The sequence below is a fragment of the Canis lupus genome, chromosome 13 (genome assembly GCF_011100685.1).
Source record: "Canis lupus familiaris isolate Mischka breed German Shepherd chromosome 13, alternate assembly UU_Cfam_GSD_1.0, whole genome shotgun sequence".
Lineage (NCBI taxonomy): Eukaryota > Metazoa > Chordata > Mammalia > Carnivora > Canidae > Canis > Canis lupus.
In genome coordinates, this window is record NC_049234.1 from 18,329,559 (window position 1) to 18,348,103 (window position 18,545).

The following is an 18,545-nucleotide window of genomic DNA, read 5'->3' on the forward strand; positions in this document are numbered from 1 at the left end:
CAATTCACCTTGACTTGTTAAAGACAGTGATAAAAAAAACTTGTCTTATCCAGTGTTTCCCAGATTTTTAGTTAGGATCCTTGCTTTTTATAACAGCTATCCCATGAAACCAACATTCTGTGGTCCACACGTTGGTTAGGCTGCCTTATGTTTTGAATTAATTCTGAACTCTGTGCTTAAAAAAGGAAATTAAAAAAAATTCCCACATTAGTTGCTTATATATACATTTTGCCACAAAATGCATTAAGCTCTATTGGTCACATAGTCTCATATTAGTAACTGTTGTAATTGTGTGGCTGTTGAGTGAAGTGCATGTTGCTGTGAACCTTACTGGGATACCCCTAGCAGGGGCTCTTCCCATTGGACCTGGTATTTATTAATGCAAAGGGCCTGTATTAAGGTAATCCATCTTTTGTGCCTGATGTGGCAACAAGCAGAGAAGGGCTAGAGGGGTCTTGTTTGAAAGTTACCATCTTACCAGTTACTTCATTGTTTGAACTGACCTTCTCTGCAGCTTCAGTCACGAATTCCCTGTCCTAAGATGCTTTTTTTTTTGTCTTATAATGTCCTAAACATTAGGGAATGTGTTTCTTGGGCAAGAAAGTAAGGTGGAAGATTTGGGGATGTGGAGAATGGAATGATCAGGGTTGTGGAGCTATAACCAAGAAGAGGGGGTGTTTACTGACAAAGTCAGGTGGAGGGGGTGGCAAATAGGCCTGAAGGCTGGAGAAGGCAGTAGACATGTCATTGATCATGTCTCCTTGGGTAGAAATAAAAATGTGACTAGAATACACACCAAAAAGCAAAGCTACCCATGCTATCTGTTCACTTCACATCTCAGGTGTTGTCTTATTTGGTTCCTTGGCAGCACGCCAACTGGTCGCCTTCTATGCTCATCTTTCCATGGCTTCTACAACTGTATACTCGTTGCTTTTTTCTTATGACTTTACCTCTTCCTTCTGGTCTCTTCCATGTTGGTGAAGACACTCTTCCTCTTTGCTCCCATGATAGCCTGTGCCCACTTACTTCCATTAGGAGGTTTTCTGTAGTTTTATCCTAACTGTATTATCTTTCTATTAAAAACATAAGGAGGGATGCCTGGGTGGCTCAGTGGTTGAGCATCTGCCTTCAGCTCAAGGCATGATCCTGAGTTCCAGGATTGAGTCCTACATTGGGCTCCCTGCATGGAGCCTGCTTCTCCCTCTGCCTGTGTCTCTGCCTCTCTCTCTCTGTGTCTCTCATGAATAAATAAATAAAATCTTAAAAAAAAATAAGTAATACAACTTTATATTTACCATAATATTTTTAAGAGTAGGAATTGTACTATTTATTCACATCTCCCCAGATCATGGAAGACCCCTAACAGAGCATCAGCAAATATTTTTTAAACTCAATTAATTGATCCCATTAATACTCAAGAGATTCAATAGAGAGATGGAGTCAAGGCCAGTAAGAAACACCACAAAAAGGAATGGTGATTTATATTTCTAATGCACACTCAAAAAGATCACTCTGATTATAGAATTGGTGAATATTTATTTTAGAAGATTTTTTAAATAAAGGAAGAAATAAAGAAAATAACAATGATGTATAAACCCATAACCCCAAACCATTTTAAACAATTCTGAGTATTTCAGATCTTTTTCTATGCATCAGTACAGGTCTATCTATCTATCTAAATTATGCTTATAAGAGAATGTGGATTATATTAAAAAAACGATTTTGTGTGCTCTTCTATTTAATGACACATTCTTTCATTTGACAAATATTTAGGAGGTTTACTATCATGTACCAGGCAGTATTTTAAATTCTAGGGATACATTAATATCTTCAATGTTTTCCTGAAAACTTGATTTTTAATGACTTATTAATATTTCATATTTTAGGTTAACTATAACTGTTAATTAGACAAATTCCTGGCTGCTGTAGTTACCATTTCACACAACTATTAGTAATTCTGCAGGAAGTACCCTCATTCATAAATCTTTGTGTTCTTCTCTGATCACTCACTTAGGATAGAAAGGAAGTTACATCAGATTATAAAACATAAACTGTTCAAAAAGTTGTTTGGAGATGATTCTACAAAATCAGATTATACAAATAATAATATACAAATATTTTAATAAGAAGAATAATATGCAAATATTGTTTGTAATAATTTATAAACCCTGCTTCCCAGTAGTGCATGAGAGTACCCATCCTGCCACCCTCACTGGTATTAACTTGTATTTCATTGTTAAATATCTTTGTCTGCCTCATGTTAGAATCTGTTTATTCTAGTAGGTCTAATGTTCATGCTTGTATGTAAGTATGTAATCGTTGTTTTTCCATTATTTTTTGTTGATTTTCACTCATTGTGGCCATTCAGAAAATCTAGACTTTAAAGGAAACCTCTGAAGCCTATTTTTAAGGATTTTTTTTTTGGGGGGGGGGATCTAAATTGTATTGTAACCTACTGGCAAAGTCCTGGGGCTTTCAGAATGGTTTCTTGCTAGCTGTTTTCCTTGGTTAACATATTCAGTACAGGTGCTCACATTTAGTGGAGGTACGTTAAACAAGGCAGATGCTCGGTGAAAGTCAAGTGTCCTTCAAAGAGTAATAACAGCATCCCAGGGGCTCTCTTTGAGTGTGAAACCTTCTCTGAGACTCAGCATAATAATTTGTTGGGAGAATCCTGTTGCATCAGTCTCTTCATGGAAAAAAAAACAAAAACAAAAAAAAACAGTATGTGACAGTACTGTCTGTTGTGGAATCTGTCTCTGTTTTTAGACATATGAACGGAGAAGGTCCAGGTATTGTTGTAAAGAATAATTTTAATCCCAATTACTAATAAAATGCTTAAATTTTGAAGGCAAATTATGAACCTATTGAAAGGAAGACACATCCAAGGACAAGAAATGCCGTTCATCAAGAATTTCTAAGTGTTAATATAGTCTAAATGGAATGCTATTTAGTTTAAAGGAAACTCAAAAAAGAAAAAACTATGTGTATTCTCTATCTATGAAGGTCACCATGTTGATGATGTAATAAGAAACTAAGGTTAAGTCAGTTGGTTTCAAGAGCAAAGCATTGTTGTTTTTGGTACAAAAGGGACTACTGGATGATTCTATGTTTGCGGTGACTCTAAATCTAGCTTTACAGTTTCTTCTTATTGGCTCTCTCTCTCTCTTTTTTTTTTAAACCCATAGTTTGCTTCTGTGCTTCCATGAACATACATGCTTTGTAATTTATATAACTTGTTTTTCCTGTTACTTCTGTCATGCAATCCAGACGTCAAAGAGCAGATCTGTATAGAGTTAATCAGGGTTTCTCAACTTTGGCACCTTTGGATGGGTAGTTGTCTGTTGAGAAGGGCTGTCTTGTTCATTGGTTTAGCAGCATCCAGGACTTCTGCCCACTAGCACCCCTCTTTCCTAGTTGTTACAAACAAGAACATTTCCAGATATTGCCAGATATCCCTTGGGAAGCAAAATTTTCCATGTTTGGGAATCATTAGGGTGAAGTAGAGTAAATGCAGCCCAATTTTCCTAAGGGGTCCTCTGCTTCACCTCTTGGCAGAGCACATTCCATTTCTACCCAACAACCATAGTGGTCTTTCCTAAAGAAAGATCCTGTCTCCTCCCTACTTATAACATTCTAATGGCTTCTTTGGACACTGCAATAAAATCTGAATTCCTTGTAGCATTTTTTAAGACCTTCCATAATCTTGCCCCAGCCAAGGGGCACTCTCTGACATCATAGTTTACCCCACTTCCTTCCCTCGGGCTTCTGCAGTTATCCTGATCAAAGTAATAACCTCAAAGAGGCCTTTTCTATCTATCCATCTGTGAGAATTGCCCCTCCCTCCTTCCAGCCACACTGTTACATCTTCTGGTTTGTTTCTGTAAGTGCTTATCACAACCTAAGTTTGCTTGGTATCTCTATTTTACTATTTTATTCTTTTTCCCCAAACAAAGTAGAAGATAAACTCTGTGTATGTAAAGAAATTTCTATTTATTCAATACTCCTTGTACAATGCCTAGGACAAGCCTAACACTTTATAGGTGCTCAAAAAAATATACTGTGAAAGAATTAATAAATAAATGGGCACAAATAGGCAGGAGTAGCGACTCGGTATACGTATTTTCTCTTTTTCCATATTCAGATTTGACAGTTTAGTAATATTTTCAGTAGTCAAGCCAGTACAGAGAACAATGTAAGCATCTTCATGTATCTACTCTCCAGACAATGTGATCTTGAGGTACAAAGGAGGGAGCGCACCATTATGAATGTTATGGAATCCGTATACATATGTAAGCAATATTTTATAAATTAATCATCAAGACTTTTTCCATCTATGTACAGCAACATTTATATGTTCAGTATTCAAGTGTAGAATGATGAAAAAAAATTCACTTCCCACTATCAAGGGGCTCACAGTTGGATGAGTGGGCAGGCACAGAGAAGGAGACCATTAAAGATAATCTGACGAGTGCTTCAATGTGGAATGAAGCACCAGGGGCTAGGGGAATGCTTCAGACAAACTCTGGAGAAGACGGGGGCTGGAGTGTATGTGTTGGAAACCAGGGAAGCCTGACCAGAGTTCTAATTCTCAGAGAGTACTGTGATGTATTTTGGTCGAGAATCCCTCCACATGGTTAGTGAAAGGAGGGTGCCTCATTAAGTAAGGAGTAGCTGTTGGGAATTGGCTATGCTCCATTGCCTCAGGAGCCTCCAGATTTGGAAGGTTTTTGGTTTCTTCACTTCTTTTGCTATCCATTTTGCCTTGATATATGTGCAACTCCCGGAGTTTCCAACTTCCAAAAATTTCTGAACCTGTAAGAAAAGAAATTTGCTTGGGGAACTTCCAAACATTTATGGATTGCCTTTTCACTGCAACAGCTAGGCAAATCTGTACCACCTAATATACTACTGATACTCTGCTCTCAGTGATAGCACTGGTAATAGAATAGAATATCTATACTGGTATAGATATTGTGTCCACGTGTTTCCTCTCATTTTTGAGTAATGGTGCTATGTATGTGGGAGCAGTGATATTTTCAGGTGTTTTCCATAAATTCCAGAAAATTTATCTAGGGTCTTGAGGTGTGGGTTACATAATGGGAATCCTATAAGAGTGTTTTTAAAAAATGTTTTGGGGAGACAGTTTATGACATAGTAAGTCCCACTTACATTAGTTCTTTAGTTGGTTACTTGCTCAGTGTGATTTGATCAATTGGGTTCTTCATGGAACAGCAACCAGGCCAGTGAAGATTCTTGTAGGTATTACATTACAATATGACAGAAGAACTCAAAAGGCAAATGCCTCTCAGATTAATATCACAGAGAGGCAATATTCATGCTCTTCTTGAGCAGAAGCTATGTACGCTTTCACCAGTTATGTTTTCCAGGTGCTTTCAAGTGTGTCAGAGTCATTCAGGTATTGTTAATTTGGGAGGACATACACAGAGGATATCAAATGGAAAGTAGTTGAGAATTTTCTGCTCCTTATTTGAAGATGACTGAGCAATCATCCTGGGAATAAGACTCTTTCCTTTCCTCTTATTCTGCTTAAAATTCTAACTGTTCAAAGTTGAATATGAGAGCGATTTGCTCATTACTCTTTGGTTCCCCCTTCCTCCCCCAACTTTTTTTTTTTTTTTTTTTTTCAACTTCTGTGTCTCTAGTTGCCTAGTGGGATGATCTTTGTTGTGGTCTTTGCTTTGTTGTTGTCAGTTGAACTCATGCAGGTTTTTCTTAAACTTTTTTTATGATACTCTGCCTCCCCCACAAGTAAAATGGTCACATATTCTCAGCAAGGCTCTGGTAGGGACTTAGAACTTCTCTTCTTCCTCAAGGATTAACGATACTTGGTTTCTAGTCTGTTACTGCCTCTGTGGACACAAATGTCAGAATCCGTATTGCTCGTGGCATATGAAATGGTATATGCACAGTTCAAGAAGCATAACTGTTTACCCATTAATCACTCTGGGCCACCAGTCAAAATATTTTCTCTGCAAAAATGCCTTTCCTATTTTGTACCAATTAATATTGGATGAAACTCAAGAGTCACAGTTAATATGTGGCAAAGCTTTTATTTGCTGTCAGGCATGCAGACATGAAAAATGCTCAATGCAATATTTTAATTAATAAAAATATGCTGAGAAGTGTATTTTTCTGAAGTAGATTTTTATTACACTTCATTACATTTCCAAATTTAATGGACACATATATTATGTCCTGTCACCATGGGAACCGCATCAAGAGAGGCTTTTTATAGGCTATTGGATGTAGTTATAAAATTCTCACAAAGACAAAATTGTTTCTTGTAACTTTAAAAGAAGCTGTGCTCATTTACAGTATGTATAATTTATTGCAGCGCTTGAGGCAATAGAGAAGGTCTTTATTTGATTTAGAGACTAACTCTTCTTTTTATGAAGCTCTTAAGTTTTCATTATTTCAGGTCTATGTTCATGAAGATAGAACTTGGCTTATTATAAAAGTAAATAAAAAACATGCAAACTTTGTAGAACATGAAAAAGATGAAATTATTTTTTTACAACTGTTTAAAAAGCAAACCATGTTTGAAAACAAAAATTTCTGATGACACATAAAAGAAACTACAACGATCCACAATATCCAGCTTCAATATCTGTCGGTGGTATCTGTACTTACTTATCTCTTGCTGCCAACACTTTTTATGGTTGAAGCATTTTAAAGAAAATCTCAGACATTATATCATTTTACTATCCAGTACTTTAGTATATATCTTAAAAAGGGGGAGGGGGCAAGAGAAAAGATCACATAGTGAACAACTTTCTGCGTTCAACAAAAAATATCATAAAACAATATGATGGAACAGGGACCAGACACACAGATCGTATCAACAAACATAACAGGCTTCTTTCACTTATTACAAAGGGAAAAAATGATTTTTGGATTGTCCATGAAAGCAAATTCTTGCTTACCGCTGTTTAAAAGGGCTGTGCTTAAAATTGAATGATTTTGGAGGTTAAAAATAAAAGAATAGGCAATTGCGATGAAAAGCAAAGCAAAGGTCTTAACATAGTCAAAATAGAATCAGCCCCCCCAATACTAAAAGAGGTGAACGAAGATATTTTGTAACACTAAAGGTTGAAAATCACAAGAAGATGGAAAAATCATTATTACTATTATTTCTGCCTCCAATAACACATAACAATTTTCAAAAAGCAGAAACTACTGGAGATACTCTAATAAGAAGAGTTTTAACATACTTCATTTCAATCCTGGGAAAATCAGAGAACAAAACACCAGCAAGGCTAGAGAAACCTCAGCTAACATGATCAATAGGGTAGAGCTAATAAATCTGTATTGAAATATGAACCCTGATAATAGGGGTTATGCCTTCCTTTCATGTGAGTCTGTGAAAATACAATTAATGAAAGGGGGGCAGGAAGTCATAGAGTTTGGACTCTGGGTTAAGACTCTGTAGACTTTTGAGGTTAGAAAATGTGTTCACTTTTCTACTCAAAATTATTTATGTGTTTTCCACATTCCTCTCACATGATCTCCCTCATCCAAAACAGGGATTTTATTCCAGCGATTTATGATTTTCCATATTGAAAGTAAGCTCTGGTGCTGATTTTTACATCAACCAGAGCTTGAAATATTTTCCTCAAAGGTTTCCAACTTTAACCTGCAAGGAAGTATCCAGTTTTGCCTTCTGTGAGCTTTCTGCCTTTTTAAAAATGCCAGAAGAGCAACGTGAGATTTTACAAATCTCAGTGTGAGATTGCTTTTCCATCAGTGACAGCCCCTGCTTGACAAGTGCACAGGAGCTTCTTAGTTAAACAAGACAGGTAAATGCAGATTGGTTTTTAAGCAAAATGAAGGAATAACCTGTTTCTTCAGGGTACTACATCCCTTCTTTGTCCTAAGACTCTTTGTCCCCTCAAGAGAAAAGACATTTAGGATGGACCTTTTGTGGCCAGGTTTTCCTAAAAATATAGCATTTGTGTAAAAGTACTACCTTTAGGATGTCTCCAGTCTCTAGGTTATAGCATTTTTTTCCCTCCCAGTTTTCGTGAGATTAATTGAATATAAGGAAGCAATAGGACCCAGTATTAGTATTATTATGATCATAGTTAGTGACTCACAATCTATAAAATGGTAAAAAGCTGTTGTGGGAAATGCATAAGGATTTCAAAGCCACTTAATTGGCTGGCTGCTCTGCTGCCTCGGCATTTATTCATTTGTTTACTCTTGTGCTTTTTTGTTTGTTTTAGTACTTGGAGTTTGTGAACTGTATAAGTGAAATCTGCAAATATAGCAAAGTAGGTGTGAGTGTGGATTTTTGTAGTCCAACAGTTCTGGAAATTAGAACTCCTTACTAGCGATGAGATCGCGGCAATTTGCTTAAATCCTCTGAGCTTCATATTTACCACCCGTGACATGAGAGGCATAGTAATACCCACCTGATGGAGTTGCTATAAAGATACACTTGAAGGATTTTTGTGAAATGCTTAGCATAGCTTAGATATGCTAAACATTGTATTGATGCTAGAACCTACACTAATAATTGTAATTTTGTAAGAATTAATATGTATTGTTAAAAGCAATTGAAGAGAATGAGAAACTCCTGGCCGTGAGGCTAAAAGTGAAAATGAGACTTTAAGAAATTTTTAAGGGCAGCCCAGGTGGCTCAGTGGTTTAGCGCCGCCTTTGGCCCAGGGCGTGATCCTGGAGACCAGGATCGAGTCCCACGTCAGGCTCCCTGCATGGAGCCTGCTTCTCCCTCTGCCTGTGTCTCTCATGAATAAATAAATACAATCTTTAAAAATAATAAAAATAAAAATAAAGGAATTAAAAAAATTTAATTATAGTGAAAAATGCATAATATAAAATTAACCATCCTGGGGATTCCTGGGTGGCTCAGCAGTTTAGCACCTGCCTTAGGCCCAGGGTGTGATCCTGGGGTCCTGGGATCAAGGCCCACATCGGGCTCCCTGCATGGAGCCTGCTTCTCTTTCTGCCTCTCTCTCTCTCTCTATCTCTCATGAATAAATAAATAAAGTCTTTTAAAAAATTAACCATCCTAACAAATTTAAGAATTTGTTTAAAGATTTTATTTATTTATTTATTCGAGAGAGAGAGAAAGAGAGCAAGTGCACGTGCAAGCACAAAGGGAAGAGGGCAGAGGGAGAGGGAGAAGCAGACTCTCCATTGAACAGCCAGGAGCCCTACACCAGACTGGATCCCATGATCCTGGGATCATGACTTGAGCTGAAGACAGATGCTTAACTGACTGAGCCACCCAGGTGCCCCCATCCTAAACATTCTTAAGTGTAAAGTTCATTAGTGTTTCGTATATTCACATTGTTGCACAATGTAACTCCAGAAATTTTTCATTTTGCAAAAGTGAAACTCCATTCCCATTAAACAAAGCTTTAAAAATGATAGTAAAATTGTTCTTAGAATAATTGTAGATTTACAGGAAAATTGCAAAGATGGTACAGAGAACTCCCATGTACCAAATCACCAAATTTCCATTGCTATTAACATTAAACATTAATATGGTACATTTCAATTAATGATATTGAGACATTATTACTAACTAAAGTCCATACCTTATGCATTTTTTTTTTAGTTTTAACCTAATGTTCCTTTTTTTTTGTCCCCAGATTCCATCAAAGTTTCAACATTCAGTTGTCGTGTCTCCTTAGCTTCTTCTTGTCTGTGACAGTTTCTCAGACTTTCCTTGTTTTTGATGACCTTAATAGTTTTGAGGACTACTGGTATATACTTTATTTGGGATTTGGCTGATGTTTTGCTAATAACTAGAATCAGGTAAGAGTACATACAATCAGTGACATTCTTGTTAATATTGACCTGGCTCACTTGGCCAAGATAGTATTTGCTAGGATTTTCCACTGTAAAATTATGGTGTTTTAATTTGCAATTTGCAATGACAAACAATGCTGAGAATCTTTTCTTAAAGACTTTTTTTTTTTTTTTTTTTTTAGAGTGGTAGAGAGAGGGAGAGCACATGAGCAGAGGGAGGGCCAGGGAGAGGAACAAGAAGACTCCACTCTGAGCATGGAGCCCCAAGCCTGGCTCAATCTAAAGTCCCTGAGATCATGACTTGAGTGGAAATCAAGAGTCAGATGTTTTACCAACTGAATCACCCATGTGCCCAGAGAATCTTTACATGTGTTTATGTATTTTCTGATTATCTTTTTTGATGAAGTTGCTATTCAGATCTTATTTTTTAAAGATTTTATTTATTTATTTTAGAGAACATGAGTGGGGCAAGGGGCAGAGGAAGATAAAGAAGCAGACTCCCCACTGAGCAGGGAGCCTGCCCCAACAACGGGCTCCATTCCAGGACCCTGGGATCATGACCTGAGCTAAAGGCAGATGCTTAATCAATTGAGCCACCCAGGCTCCCCTATTCAGATCTTTTTTTAATGTTGGGTTTGTTTTCTCCTTGATGAATTTTAAGAATTCTTTGTATGTTTTGGATACAAGTCCTTTATCAGATATGTGTTTTCCAAATATTTTCTCTCAATATTTAACTTGATTTTCAGCCTCTTAAAAATGTCTTACACAGAGCAGAAGCTTTTTATTTCAATAACGTCCAACTTACCAATATTTTCTTTCATGGATCATACTTTTAGTGCTATAACTAAAAACTTACCACCAAACCAGTTCACATAGATTTTCTGCTTTGCTCTTTTCTAGTTTTGTAGTTTTATATTTAAGTCTACAATCCATTTTGAGTTATTGTGAAAACTGTACGGGTATAGAGGTTCATTCATTTGTTTATTTATTTATGTATTTATTTATTTTGTGCATAAAGACATCTCATTGTTGTAGCACCCTTTTTAAAAAGATCACCTTTTCTCCATTACATTGGCTTTGCTTCTTTCTCAAAGATCAGTTCACTATATTTGTGTGAATCTACTTCTGAGCTATTTTATTCCATTGATCTATGAATCTGTTCTTTACTAAATATCACAATTGTTTTGATATCTGTAGGTTTATTTGAAATCAGTAGTGTGAGTCCTTTGACTTTGTTATTTTTCAGTATTGTGTTTGCTATTTTAGGTCTTTTGCATTTCCGTATAAACTTAATTTTTTTTAATATTTATTTTTTAAATATTTATTTTTTATTTTAAATATTTATTTTATTTATTTTTTAAATATTTATTTATTCATGAGAGACAGAGAGAGAGAGAGAGAGAATGAGAGAGAGAGAGAGAGAGGCAGAAACACAGGCAGAGGGAGAAGCAGGCTCCATGCAGGGAGCCTGACGTGGGGCTCGATCCCAGGTGTCCAGGATCAGGCCCTGGGCTGAAGTCAGCGCTAAACCGCTGAGCCACCTGGGCTGCCCCCATATAAACTTTAGAATCAGATTGTTAATGTGTACAAAAAACTTGCTGGGATTTTGACTGGAATTATATCAAATCTACATATCAATTTGTGAAGTATTGCCATCTTAATAATACTGAGTTTTCTAATCCCTGAACCTGAATTTTGTCTCCATTATCCAAGATCTTCCTTTGATTTGTTTCATAAGAATTTTATAATTTTCATAGAGACCCTGTGCCTGTTGTATTAAATTTATATCTAAATTTAGTTCATTTTTTATGCTATTATAAATGGTATTGTTTTTTAAAATTCAAATTCCAGTTGCTCACTATGATACATAGGAAAGCAATTGACATATATATTTACCTTGTATCCCATGACCTTGCCAAACTTGCTTACTAGTTCCACAAGTCTTTTACTGATACTTTGGGATTTTCTTTTCTTTTCTTTTTTTTTAAGATTTTATTTATTTATTCATGGGAGAGAGAGAGAGAGAGAGAGAGGCAGAGACATAGGCAGGGGGAGAAGCAGGCTCCCTTTGGGGAGCCTGATGTGGGACTCCATCCCAGGACCCAGGGATCATGACCTGAGCCATAGGCAGATGCTCAGCCACTGAGCCACCCAGGTGCCCAATACTTTGGCATTTTCTACACAGGAAATCATGTCACTTGATAATAAGAGTTTTATTTATTCCTTTCAAACCTATTTCTAATCTACTATTTGTCTCCTTTTCTTGTCTTATTGTACTAGCTAGGACTTCCAAGGTGAAGTTGAATAAGATTGGTAAAGAGAGGCTATCATTACCTTCTACCCCTTTCTAGAGGGAAAGAGTTCAGTCTACCACCATTGAGTATGATAATATTGGCAAGGAGCAAGAATTACCTATTCCCTTCATATCTAGCCAGACTAAGAATCAAATTAATGAGACAGATGAACAGGAGAAAATAAAATTTGATAGTGCACATATGGGAACCCACACAAGCATGGACATTCCAAAGACGGTCAAGCAACATGAGATATATCTGTCATTCTGAACTAAGGAGAAAAGGTTAGGGGTCTAGGACCTTCAAAGTAAGGAATGCAATCCTTAAAAAGAATGATGAAGAGTAAATGTTAGGTAAACAATATTTGCTGGGCCATTCAGAAAAAAATGGGGCAAAGAGAAGACTGATCAAACAGGCCTTGCTAGGTTCCTTCCTATCTACCATCCCTAGTTCATATCATAATGTAGTTCTCTATAGTGATAGCACTCTTCCTAGAATAGGTCCTCTACATAAATTCTTTTAAGGCAGTATAGGGGGAAATAAAGAACTTTTCTTGAGTCTGCTGGATTTTGATAGCTCTTTAATTCAAAGTAGCCTTCATGCCAAAATGGCCCATCTTGGAGTGGCCTGCCATTGGCTCCTACATTACCTATAGATTTTTGGGTACATTTTCTTCATTAAGATGGGAAAGTTCTTCTCTATTCCTATTTGCTGAGAGTTTTAATCGTGAATGAGTATCAGACTTTATCAAATTCTGTGTCTAAATATACTGATATGGTCATATTATTTTTTACTTTTGCCTGTTATACAGGTTATGTTGATTTTTAAATATTGAACCAGCCTTGCATATTTGGATTAAATCACATTTGTTCGTGGTGTAATTATTTTTATACAGCATCAATATATATACTTGCTAATATTTTGTGAAGGATTTTATATCTATATTTCATGAGAAATAATGGTTTTTCTTTTTGCAATGTCTTTATCTGTTTTGATATTAGACTAATCTCAGAATAAATTGGAAAGTGTTCCATCTACTTTTATTTTCTGAAAGAGATTGTAGAGAACTTATGTCATTATATTCATTAAATTTTTTATAGAATTCACCGTCAAAATTATCAGGATTCAATGGTTTCTATTTTTACAAAATTTTTATTTAGCAATATAGGCCTGTTCAAATTATCTATTTCTCCTTTGTCAGTTTTAGTATTTCATGTCTTTCAAGCAATTGGTTCATTTCACCTAAGTATTCATATTAATGGATATAAAATTGATCATAATATTCTTTTATTATTCTTTTAATATCCCCAGTACCAGTAGTGGTGACCCTTTTCTTATTTCTGATGTTGATAAATTTGCGTCTTTCCTATTTTTTCCTGGTTAACCTTGCTAGAAGCTTATCAATTTTATTGATCTTTTCAAAAACCAGCTTTTAGTTTATTGATTTTCTCTATTTTTTTCAATTTTATTGATTCATGCTTTTTATTGTATCTTCTCTTCTGCTTGCTTTGGACTTAAATTCTTCTTTCTCTGGTTTCCTAAGGTAGAAAGTTAGGTTATTAATTTTTTACCATTCTTCAATTTTAATATATGCATTCAATGCTATAAATTTCCTTCTAGGCAGTGTTTTTTCAGAATCCCACAGTTTATGGTTATGTTATATTTTCATTTTCATTTAGTTCAAAATATTTTTTCATTTGTCTTATACCTTTTTCTTTGATCCATGTTATTTGGAAGTATGTTTTATAATCTCCAAATATTTTAGGGATTTTCCAGCTATTTTTCTGTTATTGACTTCTCATTTAATTACATTGTGGGATGAGAACAGACTTTAAATGGTCTCTATTTAAAAAAAAATATTTTAGAATATATTATGGCCCAGAATATGGAATATCTTGGTAAATATGAATTTTTTAATGCTTTTATTTAACTGGTTTGTTGTTTTTATCTCCCATTAGAATAATATACTTATAGAACATTTTCACTATAGAAACACTTGTTAGGAAAAAAAAAATCTCTTTCAGTCTGAAACCTTCTGACCTGTGTCTTCCTTCTTCAACTGGACCCACTGGTTTTGTAACATGAGTTTTAAAAGTGGAATTAATAATTTTAGTAGAAGAAGCAGCATTTATTGAACATCTGTGTTCCAAGTACTGTGCTTTACCTATATAATTTCAGTTCTCATAACAACCCAGTAGGATAGATGCCATTAATAGGGATGCCTCAGAGATGAAGAAGTCAAGACTTAGAGAACCATATCACTTGCCTTGTTACCCATCAGAGAAGTAGCAGAAGCAGATGTGAACCCTAGTCAATAAGACACTTGGGTGCACTTGGATCACTGTTGTCCTGGCACTTTCTTTGACATTATCAGTACTTAAAATATTATATTCCCAATTGTGAAATTCTGCTTCATCTGATTCATTAGCATTACTTCTTAAAATTTCCTTCATTAATTTATTGAATAATATTTGATGACCTAATAACTGTCAGGCCCTCGGGCTAAAATAATGAGCAGACCAGACATGGTCCTGCCATAACAAGCTTATAGTATAATAAGGCAAGAGGAATCCATCAAAATACACAGAAATAAATGTGGAATTATATAATGTTGTAACAGTGAATTAAACTGGTTGGTTTTGATGCGGTGTAAACAGGAAATGATTCATCCTTTTTCTCTTTTTGCTTTTAAATATCCTTTGATAGATTTCCTTTCTTATCCAAAAAAAGTATCCTTGACATGTTGCAGAAATTTTTATTTTGATAGAATTTTAGATTTATATCAGTTATAAAAAATAATACGGACTGGGAATCCCTGGATGGCTCGGTGGTTTAGTGCCTGCCTTCGGCCCAGGGCATGGTCCTAGAGTCCTGGGATCAAGTCCCACATCAGGCTCCCTGCATGGAGCCTGCTTCTCCCTCTGCCTGTGTCTCTGCCTCTCTCGATGTCTCTGCCTCTCTCTCTCTCTCTCTCTCTCTCTCAGTCTGTGTCTCTCATGAATAAATAATTTAAAAAATAGTAACACAGAGAGAGCCTGTGGACTCTTTCCTCAGTTCCCCCCAATGATGACATTATACAAAACTATAGCACAGTATTAAGACTAGATATTGACATTAATACAATCCACTGACCTTATTCATAGTTCCCCAGTTTTACCTGTCTTCATTTGTGTGCGAATGTGTGTGTGTATATTTAATTCTATAGAATTTTATTGCATGTATAGGTTTATGTATGTACTACAGCAGTCAAGATACTGAACAATGTCATCATTATAAAGATCCCTGATGCCACCACTTTGTAGTAGCATCCACCTTTCTCCCTGCTTCTTCCTTTATCTCTAATTTCTGGAAACCATTAATCTGTTCTCTATCTTTAAAATTTCACTATTTCAAAATGTTATATAAATGGAATTATACAATGTGTAATCCTTTTTGGATTGCCTTTTTTTCACTCCTAATTTTTTCCCCAATTCTCCAAATTGTTGTATGTATCAACAGTTTGTTTCTTCTGGGGCATCTGATTGGCTTAGTCAGTTAAACATCCAGCTCTTGATTTTGGCTTGGGTCATGATCTTGGAGTCATGAGATGGAGCCCTCCAATGGGCTGCACACTGAGTGTAGAACCTGCTTAGGTTCTCTCTCTCTCCCTCTTCCTCTATGTCAACTCACCCTGCTCATGCTCTCTTACTCTCTCTCTCTTTTAAAAAAAAGTTATATAAATAGTTGGTTCCCTTTTATTATCAAGTGGTATTCTATGGTATGAATGTGGGTTTGTTGAACCATTCACCTATTGAATATGAGCAGCCTATTTCCAGCTTTTATCTATCATGAATAAAATTAGAATAAACATTTATGTACTGGTATTTGTGTGAACATAGTTTTCATATCTCTGAGATAAATGCCCAAGACTGCAATTGCTGAAATGTATTGTAATCTCACATTTAGTTTTTTAAGAAACTGCCATACTGGAGTAGCTGTATGATTCTATGTCCCCATCAACAAAGTATGAGTGATCTAGTTTCTTGTCATTCTTGCCAGTATTTAGTATTTTTTTTCACCATTCTGAAATGTAGGTAGTAATAGCTCTCTGTGATCTTAACTTGCATTTTTCTAATATATAATAATGTTAGAGTTCAGAAAGTAAGAGTGTTCAAGAGCTGTGATGGGTTCGGATTTTATTCCACATGTACACAAACAAATTAGTGTGTCACCATTTTATGGATGTTGACAGAAGACACAAGACTCTGGGATCAGAGACAAAAGACTCCATTACTCAGGACACAGCGAGTAGCAAGAGCTTCACATTTGCATCATCCACCTCTACCATCCATCCTCCACCACTGCTGTCGCCACCACCATAAGCCTGACATAGACAATGTGAAGAGATCAAGGTGGAGGTAAACACGCAGTGAACTTGTGTTATCTTTGAGAAATCTGAGCTTTTAAAATGGAGAGTAGGCCTGTTTGAGGCCTGTCTGTAGGAGATATTGTCTTTATTATGCTGGACAATAAGCAAATCACCTTCTGCTCCAGAGGGAGACACTATCTCTAAGTTCCAGGGAAGTTCCCTATACAATCTAATTTGAAAAGATAGAAAAAAAGGAAAGGAAAGATAGGAAAAAAGGAAAAAAAGGGCAGTTAATACTTCTTGCAAGAAGTGGAGAAACGCAAGTGACCCATGGAGAATTGTCTCCCAACAGGATGCAAGATAAAGCAGCAGAGTTAGATATGGGCCAGATTATATAGGTCTTATAGGCCAAAATAGGGATCCTCTATGCACCCCACTATCCTATGCACAATAGAGCATTTACTAAAAGTTTTAAGTGGTGGTGGCATGGTGGCAGAGTGTAGAGTCATTCTAACAACAAATTACCTAAATTTCAGTGTGCACCTGCTTCTGTATCTTTTCATGTAAGGTTCTCTCTGCCTGGAACATTCTTTCCCCTGCTTTTCTTTCCTAAATCCCAGATGATTGATTACTTGTCCTTTAACATCCAGTTCAAGTCTTCCTCTCTGCTACTTTGCTTATCCATTTCCATGGTTTTTCCTACCTTCTGTATCAGATTAGGTGACCTAGTTTTTAGGCATCTTACAAAATCCTACTATTTGTTCATTAGTTTTGTCTCAGTGACTAAAAGGCCCCAATCACATCCTGAGATACTGCCACATAAAATTTGTCCCTTACTGGTTCCCACCTGTCAGGTGAGAGAAAATCAGCAAGTTCTAGGCTCTATTTGTTACCTGGCTTGTGTGTGCAGGGCTCTTACATTAGTTGTCACACAAAGTATGTCTCTGAGAAGCTTCCTGACAGCTCTTTTTCCATTGACAAGAAGGATTTTGGGGTGGAAAGAGTGGGTGTGGGGGATAGATAGAAGAGTAGCTGGAGAGATCCAAGGTTCAAGGATCATTCAAGGATCAAGAAAGGGGATCATCCAAGGGTTAAGTTCTTAGTTATACTCCAACTATTTTTAATCCAGATTGTGTGGAGATGATAACCAAAGTAAAGCAAAAACAAAACAAAAACAAAACAACCCCACCTGCCTCTGTTTGTTTACATAGACATGATCAGAAACAGCCAGCATTTTGTACTTTATGCCTTTATCAGAAGTATTTCATCTTATTCCATTCCTTCATTTCCTTTCTACATCTGTGTTCTTCAAATGGATACACTACCATTTAGCTAGCTAAAAATATAAAAGTTAATGTCTGCATATGGGTAGTGCCTGAATGTGTAACTTTACCCTCATTTTCATCAAGGCCTTGAAAGGATGAAGGAAAATCTACGAGCATTGAAAAATATAAATACTCATCCTTGTCAGAGCCTTCTAGGCATATTCCTTCAACGAAGCAACCAATTTTCAGTCTAGATGACTATATTCATCTCTAAGCCAATTCAAACCAATTTAACAAATAGAATTTTATGAGATTTTGTCACAAGCTTCACCAAAGGCCAATTATGAAACATCTACTTCATTTCCTTTGGTCATTGATTTTCTAATTTGTTGGCAAAAATCTATGACTTCAGTCTAACATGATATTTTCTTTCTAAGCTTATCTTATCTTTTGCTTATGGTCCCATTGTGTTCTAACTGTTTAAAGATTTTTCATTTTATTATATTTGTTCATTATATTGCTAGAGTAGAGTTTCTGAATTACAATAGCTGGCTCAGCCATTTTACCTGCTCTGTGGAATGATATCACATCTGTTTTCCCCTAATCTTATGGTGTGTCTTGAGTGCTTTGTTTAAAGACAAGTAGAAGCAATTCAATAGAGGTTTGCTAATTTTCTTATTATGCTAGAATGCATATCATCCAGACCAAATGTTTATGTGCACAGTTACTCTAAATACTCCCCTCATGCATTTTGCCAGTACTTATTCTCCAGTGTCTCCATTATTCTTATTGTGCAAGTTTATTTTTCTAATTTGACTTGGTAAACAGGAATTGAAA

General features: G+C 36.0%; 2 long non-coding RNA genes across 5 annotated transcripts in view; both read left to right on the plus strand.

The window, feature by feature from the left end:
• Window positions 1–18,545, plus strand: part of LOC119865399 — a 259,911-nt gene that overhangs the window by 54,812 nt on the left and 186,554 nt on the right. The gene's annotated exons all lie outside the window — the stretch shown is intronic.
• The window catches only part of LOC111098532, a 109,777-nt gene continuing 95,864 nt past the window's right edge, over window positions 4,633–18,545 (plus strand). For 3 of the 4 annotated variants that reach the window (XR_005368585.1, XR_005368583.1, XR_005368586.1), the window contains exons 1-2: window positions 4,633–4,817; window positions 9,642–9,807. This is a non-coding gene — a long non-coding RNA (uncharacterized LOC111098532). Of the gene's footprint in view, window positions 4,818–9,641; window positions 9,808–16,326; window positions 16,493–18,545 lie in introns of all 4 variants that reach the window. The other variant, XR_005368587.1, reaches the window with a different exon arrangement.